The sequence below is a fragment of the Streptopelia decaocto genome, assembly GCF_964273445.1.
Source record: "Streptopelia decaocto genome assembly, chromosome: 2".
Classification (NCBI taxonomy): Eukaryota; Metazoa; Chordata; class Aves; order Columbiformes; family Columbidae; genus Streptopelia; species Streptopelia decaocto.
The window spans coordinates 43,943,244-43,951,777 of NC_138655.1; the positions used below are offsets into that span (position 1 = coordinate 43,943,244).

The window sequence follows — 8,534 nt, forward strand, 5'->3', positions numbered from 1 at the left end:
AACAAAACACTGAAAGCAGGCTAGGGAAGTACCATAGGATAATTTTTTGAAGTGCAACAGGTTATCCTGGGGTCAAAAATATTGCAAATGTTGGTGTTTGACTGTTTCACATCTGTCATAACCTTATGCTGAAATACCATTAAAATGTCAATAACATATTTTGCAAAAACACGGAACAGATATACTGTAAATAATCACATTAACAGGAAATAACACACTTGAAACTGGAAATTCCTTTTTTACATCTAGGCATATTTCTCAGTTTATTTAGATGTTAAAAAGATCTATTTCCCTTTAAAGTACAGTATTAATAGCTGAGTTAGTTTAACTGCCATTTTCTCACACACATATGTTTTTGCAGACTAGCACCTACTGATACACTTTTCAAACCCTTAAATCTTCTCTGATTCTCAAAGTGCTCTTCTGTCTTCGTTTCTGTATGATGGTCACAGGGTATGAAGCCTGCTGGAATAAACACAGTTTGTGAATGCAAGTTCCACAGGTGTCACTGCTGCTTGAGGATGCACATAGGTCCCAAAGCTGTGTCTGTTTGCTTAAAAAAAAACCAAACAAAACACTGCATTAAGGCCTCTTTAAAATTTGATTATTTGTCATAGTCAGTTCTCTTTTAATCTAATATAACTGGATAGGCTTCAAAAGAAGTGTTACAGTGTGAGTGGTTGAGTAAGGATAGGCATGGGCATGTATGTAAAGTGAGGCACCGAGGCGAGCCAAAGGGACATCCCAACACGCAGGCAGGCTCTGGTGACATTATTTGCACTACTCAGCTCTAGCAATTTTTTTATTTTTACCTTTTCCACATTAATTGACAACATTTATTTTTTCACAACCGGTCCTTTTTATTAGATGTAGAACATCTACTATGAAGAAGTACTTTCCAAAAGAGAGGACTGAGGAAGGGGGAGGATGTTGAGTTTTGGAAGGGGGTTGTTTGTATATTTGTTTTCTTACAACTGGCAAAACCCCAGCAGCTATTCTCCAGAAATTTCACAAGAAACATTCATATGGGCAGGAAATCTACTGGCAAGAAACAGCAGATGAAAGAGTTATGTACTGCTGAATGAGAGTTTTGCACCTGCACGTTGCTTAAGTTGGAGAACACACTATTAATATAATCACAATAACATAACCAGCAGGATGCATAGTCATCTACCAAAAAGACTTCATTTTGAGACTTCATGGACACTTTCAGCATTTGTGCAAAACAATTACTATCAGGATATCATGTTTACTATTAAGAAGAGAACTGTGTACTGAGACCAGACTGGTCTACTGGAGGCCCAAGGATACCAAGTGGGATTATAGGCAAGGATGTCCAGTAATTAGGGTAAGAAGAACCCTGCTTCAGACTCATTCAATAGATTCTGTTTCTGTTTTATTTCTACTTTATTTTTTGATAAATATTTTTTTCTTTTTTCTTTTTCTTTTTTTCCCTCAGGGTCATTAAATTTAGACTGTAATAGAGCTGTTCAAAAAACTCCTATGGAACATTTTTTTGGGGTCAGGATTTGGTAATTCATTGAAACCAAAATGCATATCAAAACATATCAACAAAGTTTCAAAACAAGTGTTGTCCCAGTTTCGAAACCTGGAAGCCCCGAGGTCTCTAGTTCAAAGGTAGACTACTTGGTGGGCCATCCTGCAACGACAGGCCATCAATCCTCTACCCTGGCAGTCAGAGGGTTGAGCAATGGTCTGCCAGCCAGGCAGGACTCCTCCAAAGCCCTGCAGGCTTCCAGAAAAATTAGCCAAAATCCAACTGGCCCTGCAAAAACTTAGATTTCAGTCAGCTGCCGAGGTCTCTCTGAAATTTGCTAAACAGCTCTGTTTTTGAGACTGGTTTCATCAGCCTTGCTGGGTAGGAATTTTGTTTTTTCCCAAATAAATCATTTCACTTGAACCAAACCGTTGTACCTGTCTCAGTAATTACCTAGATCATGTAATATGGTGCACCCTCCTTGAATTTGTCCTTGGACCCGTGGTGTTGCTTCAGGTTTCAGTCACAGAAACATTATGTACAATTCAGTCTTTCCAAGCTGACCAACACCTCTGCCACACAGTCTGTCCCCTCCTTACCAAATTTCACCTTGAGTGATTTCAGGCAGCCATAGGGAGGTAATGCCCAGTGCCTCCCTGAGTGAGTAGGCTGAGACCTGGCCAACGTGGTTCATGAGGAATTTTGGCCTTTTCCTACTGGGATCTGAATTGCTAGGAAAGTAAGAGAAAACATAATTGTGAAGAAATTCCCAAAATCAACTAAACCAGTATCCGTTAAAAACACAATTACAGATTTATGCAATCTATATTACTATCTCTTGTATAAGTGTTATGGCATATGAATACAGAACACACAAGAGCAATTGTAAGAGTTCCATGTGGGGAGGCAATGCTGAAACTTTGCACTACCATGGTACAAGAGCTGCTGCCCAGCCACACTTGCTGACCAGGCCAAATTTTCTGAAGTGATTGGTACCAACATCCCTAGAAAACCCTATGGTTATCAGCGATAGATTTTTTACTCCTATAGACGAAAATGTTCTGAGGACTCACTCACAGTGGTTTATCCATAGATATACTGCACAAGATTGTTCAACAGTCCCCACACCACGTAAAGCATTGCTTTCATCTGAATGAGAATCGTACTACAGTCTTTAAAGACAGCTAAATCAACACAGCATGCATCAGCATGTCATCAGCAACAATGTCTTCTGAGGCTTGTTTTCTCTTCTTCATTCACTGCAAAATCTATTGAGTTGTGAGGTATAGTGAGTGGGAAAAGCCATTTTAAATTGCATGTATAGCATTTTAGCATAATCTGAACAGTGAACCTACAAACTTTATCGTTTTGCTATTAGAAAAAAATAAATAAAAACTATATAAAACTTGTAAAGACTCACGGAGTCCTCATTCAGATTGCTGACAGTCAGTGAATGCCTCAAAAATATCTCCCACTTCTTTACAGAGACTAAAATTCAGCAGTCCAGTGAATTGGACCATAAAATCGGTGTATCTGCCCCAAAACGAGCGTGCTTTGTCTTTGCAGTAACGTATCTAAAATGCATTTGTGGGACGTCAAACTGGCACCGGGCCGTGAAAGGTATTCACTATTTTGTAAAACAAAGCAGCCATCCATAATCTTTTTCGTTTCCAGATAATAAAAGGAAAGTCTCATTTTGCAACTATAAAAAACAAGTTAAAACGATACAGCTGTAAGCAGAAATCCAGTCCACTTGTGGTTTAAAGAGCTCCACGCCTCCTGTACATAAAATAATGTGCTGGTATCATTAGCATAGACAACAGCTTGTTTTCAATTTGGCTACAGATAATGAAATTATCCCCCAAATTACCATAAAGCGGAACAAATAAACACAAAAGCAAACTCTTTCTTTTTCTTTTTCTTTCTTTTTTTTTTTTCCCCCCCTCCTTCAGCAGCGCTGACTTTCAGCTATTTAGAATAAAAGCAAAGCTTCTGTTTTTCCAGAGCAGGGCTTTGACCTCATGCAGATAAAGAACATGAAATGACAAACACACAGCAAAGAGTTACTGCGTCCTTCCCCCCCCGGCCTCTGTTTACATTAGGAAATGTACCCAGGGAGAAGGGAAGGGGAGGCAGGAGGGATGGGGAGGCAGGAGGAGGGCTGCCTTTCAGCGCCCTGCTCAGCTCCGCTGGCTCCGGCTGGAGCTGGCCCCTGTTTCTGAGTAAGCTTACTCCACTCCAGATGTGCCTCGGCTCCAGCGTGGCTGCCATGTACAGTAAATCGGCATCTGAGGGCTCGTCAATCTGTGGGGTAGAGCCATTGCGGTCTCGCCAGGCCGCCCCACTGGCACAAACAGAAGTTTGCGCCGCCGAACTGGAAAAGAAGGAGGAGGAGGAGGGAGAGGAGGGAAAGGGGCAACGGGGAGGGAAGGAGGCAAATAACGGGAGAGCGGTGTGTGAAAGGTGAGGGGCTGGAAAGTGGTTGCCCCCAGGAGGAGAAGGGGAAGAAATAAACACTAACAGCCAACGGGGGAAATGTTCTTAATGTATTTGTAAATTTACTTGTAAATGTTTTACACTTAGAGAGAAAGGGGAATGCTGCATATCGTTTGGCAATGCCGGCTGTCTATAGGTCCCCACGGACATACTGGTTCAGTACAACTTGTAACCAGGGCAAGAGAAACATAAAATATAGCTGGGAAAACACAGCCAATTAGTCATTACATGTAGATTGTAAAAACAAGAGAGACAGAGAGAGAGAAATAAATACCCTTAGCAAATTGAGTCCCTCTCATTTATGTCCCTGCAACATGAGTATGAAAAGGCAGAGGCAAATGACACCTTCTAATCAAAGTTCCACCTGCAAACCAGTCAGTGCTCCCATTCAAAATCCTCCAGGATTTCCTGATGTTCAGAAGATTTACCTATTTGCTGTCATTGTAAAATACAAATTGTTTCTTTAATCAGGCAGTTTGCTTTGGACCTGACCCCAGTTGTACAAACTCCAAGTTGGACGTTCGTTTCTGATCTCCTGCCGCCTACACAGCCATTGCTAACTGAGTTTTAATAGGATGAGAAAACGATCTTTTCTTTTATAGTGGGTTCAAATGAGCTACCCAGCTTCAAGTTGACTATAGCTGTGTTTTCTTAATCACCATTTTTTAACAGCAACTCTAAAGACCAAAATGTTTGTTCCCCCTCCCTTGTCTTCCAACAGCGCCAAGTCTAAGAATGTAAATAAGTGTTAAATTGAAACACAGAACAAAAATGGGTCAGATTTAGTGTAATTGAGTCATAGTCAAATTTAGGATGCTTTTATTTGCAAATGTGCCCTTTAACAGCAGCTCTATACAGCATCTCCAGGCAGAATGAGATGCCTCATTTATTCATTATTTTTATTGTGGTTGCGCCTGAAATTCTCAACAAAGGCTCCCAGTCCCATTGTGCTGTGCACTGTAAAAGATGAGCTTTGCATTTTAAAGACTCCCCTTTGCCAGATAGGCTATCCTCTGCGTACCATCTGGGTTAGATGGCAGCACCTCAAATGGACAGAAGTATTGTCAGCTGTTCCAAATTTTCAAAAACTGTGAATCAAAGCTGAAAAAAATCATGAGGCTGCAGGAAAAAAAGTGGTAAGATTTTCTAAAGGGCATATTCAGCACCCCTTCTTGTCTCTGAATTTGTGAGTTTTCAGACTTTCCCAACACACTGCAAGAGTGTGTAAGCTACTTTTTTTGAAAGAAATGCTCAGGTTCTTGCAGTACTTCTTGATTTAAACACTGTTGGCTTAAAAATATCAAATATCATTAGGTTTGAAATAAAGCCATAAGACTTCGCAATACAACAGAAAGTTGTATATGGGAGTTGATTTTTCTTAGCACTACATTGACAGGGTGCTAAGCTCACTTCCCTGTAGGTTAATTCATTCCTGCAAGGTACAAGGTGCTCTGATTCTGATTGCAAAGAACATATGTAATCATATGCAATTAAACAATTAAAGTAAATGCCATTATTCTTATGCATAACCTTCATACTGGGTTTTCAAACTCTGGAGACACTGAGCTCATTACCTTAGATGCACGACAATAGAGAAGCACAGCAAGCCCCCAGCAAACAGGCATCCATTTGCCAAAGAAGACAAGTCCCTGCACAAAGTGTTTGCATTGCCAGCTCTCCCATGTTGACCAGAAGGAAGCACATGCTGCCTCCCACCTCTTCCTCTCATCTCAGTGTCCAGTCCATGCCCCAGCTCGCCCCACAGAGGGTTCTCGCCATTGATTTATGCCTTGTACAGTCATTTACAGCTGGATAAAATGGATATAAAACCAGTGTATCAAATCAGGATGGCACAATTAGGATCAAAATGACCTCAAAAACTGTCTGTTTAAAATTAAGCTGGTCAAAGCACTGGTAAATATACGACAGGGACTTCCCTTATGCTGACAGAAATACAAACTGGGTGATTGAACAGGTGTTTTCAATGACCATCATTTCCATGCAGAAAGGCAACACAGTCAGGTCTCATTAGACAGTAGCTGAGGAATGTGACTTTTCCCACCCGATGCTGAATGAGTGGCTCAGGGGAAATGTGATACTTAGAGGACACCAAGAGCAGCACAGTTCCTAGCTCATCCACCACAATAATGGCACTAATTTGAGAATAAGTGAGCATAAAGCTGATAATAATTGTCCGTAAAGAGCCATGTATGATGGTAAGATGATACCAGACAAAGTTAAGTGACCATGGAGGAATGAATCTAGAAGCCAGGACACAAAATGAGTGAAGCATGAAGAGGGTGTTGAAAATGAATCACTGAGAGATATAGGAACAGCAGAGCAAACAGTGCAGTCCCTTTTCAGAGCAGCTCCTTGCAGCATTGTGCTCCTAACTCACAGCAATGGTGCTCTTCCACTTAAGTTTTAGCTACGTTTTTACAAAGTAAAGTCAAGTCCTTGTGTACGTGTGTATCATAAGTGCATTGACTTAGCCTCAGGTTTGTCATGTGTATGGTGATAAAGGGCAATTTTCCTGACAAAAGTTCAGAAAAAGACAAAATGAACCGATGATCTCACTAAAATACATCTTTTTCTTTGATGGCACAACTAACACAATGTGCCCTCTTGCAAAACTCCAGGTAGAAACGACTCAAGAAAAATTGCCTGTAAAAGAAATGATGCTTCGTATTTCCAGCTATAGCCACCAGCTATAGCATTAGAATCTTGGATCTACTTTTTTCTTTGGTTTTTCTTCTATACACATTCCAATGCACCTGACAACTGAAGGAAGGACAGCACTGTCCAGCCATTGTGTGGGCAGATGTTGTGTAAATTTCCACATAGGATTCTGCCAAGCCTCCCTCTTACACAGACCTCTGACACCTGCATTATTTGGAAGGATTACTTTCTGTATCAGTGAACTTCCCCCAGGGACTGAGGCAAGATGAACAACCAAGAACCTGGCTGCAGAGCAATCCTGCAGAGTACAGAGGGATGCAATTGTTCTTCCCTACTTAAGGAAGATGCAGCAGTCCCATGTTCCAGAGAACACAAAGGTGGTTTGCTTCACATCTCTCCTAAAAAGTGGAGACTGACAGAAGTGTGTTAAATATCCTGTCTGCAGCCATTTAAAAATAAAATAAAATCTAAAAGAACTGGAAGAATAGGCTGTGTTGTAATTGAAATTGTCATATACAACATAAACTGCAAACTTGGCATTTCTGTCCATAAAAGAACTATCAGTAAATCCTCCAGGATTATATATGCCAAATGTTTAACATCCCAGTAGCATGCTCTGTATGATGCCTTTGACACCTGCAGAGAAATTACATCAAATCTGTAGCAGCAGTATTAGGTAATGCACCACAGTCCAATGTTCAAAACATCCTGTTCTTTACATAGCCTCCTGTCTTACACAAAAGCAGTTAAAAATAATAGAGCTTGTTCAAGCGCCAGATTTACAAGCTTGTGTTCATAGACTTGGTAAGGCTCATCTTGCAAGGTTGTTTTGTTTTACCTGTGGGCTGGGAAAGGACAGGCAGGAGATAGCACAAGAGGGAGGAAAGCTTTATGAATAGATGGTTTCAAGCTTTCAGAAAAAAACTAAATAACCTCAACCTCTTTGCTTTTATGACAATTAATTTACTTTTCTGGAAAGTAAAATTAATAAGAAGTGAAATTTGCAAGTAGTGAGCAACAGAATAAGCATCCTGTAGCTGGACTGGAGATAAAGTCATGGAATATTTATATTTGTAGTTTGAGATCTGGAGGCTTGGATCAGGTAATTAGTAAGACATGCCATTTGCAAAACTTGGATGTTGATCTTGATGCAGATTTTGTGCTCATCAATCTTTTGGAATGTTTGGAGGAGAGGAAGCTTGGCTCTCCTCTCAAATTTCACACTAGAAGGCTCTAACTGGATTCAGTGCTGAAAGAAATAAAATAGAAAGGGAAAAAAAAATGAAAAAATGGCTCTATGTACCCTTCTACAGCCTTGCAATGTAACATGTACATTGTAATAATCTCAGTGTTGCTGTTACAAAACTATGCAAGTAATAGGCCCTCTCCTCATTGGGACCTGGGGTTCCTGTTGTTGAGGGAAATCTGAGCAGAACAATGCAATCCACCAGTGTCTTTATGTTCTTGTCACATTCATGAGTCCTATGACTAATCTCTTCGCAATCAAGACTCAAAGCTATAATCGATCACTTTATTCTTATTTTCACAAGCTATTGAGAGCTTTGCCGTTATTCATCATGTGTATGAAACACTCATTTTCACTGGGAAGCAATATATTGCTGGTGTGTTGGACTGGGAATAAAAGGCCCTGGCTCAGCACACCAGTGAGGTCTGCTACCAGCTCCTGGCCTTTGTCAGAGATTCATTTCTTAGACACAGGTTACATTTACAGTTAGCAAGTCTAAAAACTGTAAAGACCTTCATTATCGCTTAATGAGGTGCTCTGACATCACAGATGAAAAGCAACAGGAAACAATAACAGTAATTTGTACAAAAAATGAAAAGAGCCAATGCTCCAGAA

General features: G+C 40.5%; 1 long non-coding RNA gene across 1 annotated transcript; it reads right to left on the reverse strand.

Annotated features, from left to right (window-relative positions):
* Nucleotides 1–254: 254 nt before the first annotated feature.
* On the reverse strand, nt 255–3,891 carry LOC309435798. Its single transcript, XR_014183238.1, has 3 exons — nt 3,731–3,891; nt 2,098–2,229; nt 255–465 (listed from the first exon to the last, which is right to left on the reverse strand). It is a non-coding gene; the product is annotated as an uncharacterized lncRNA (long non-coding RNA).
* Nucleotides 3,892–8,534: the final 4,643 nt, after the last annotated feature.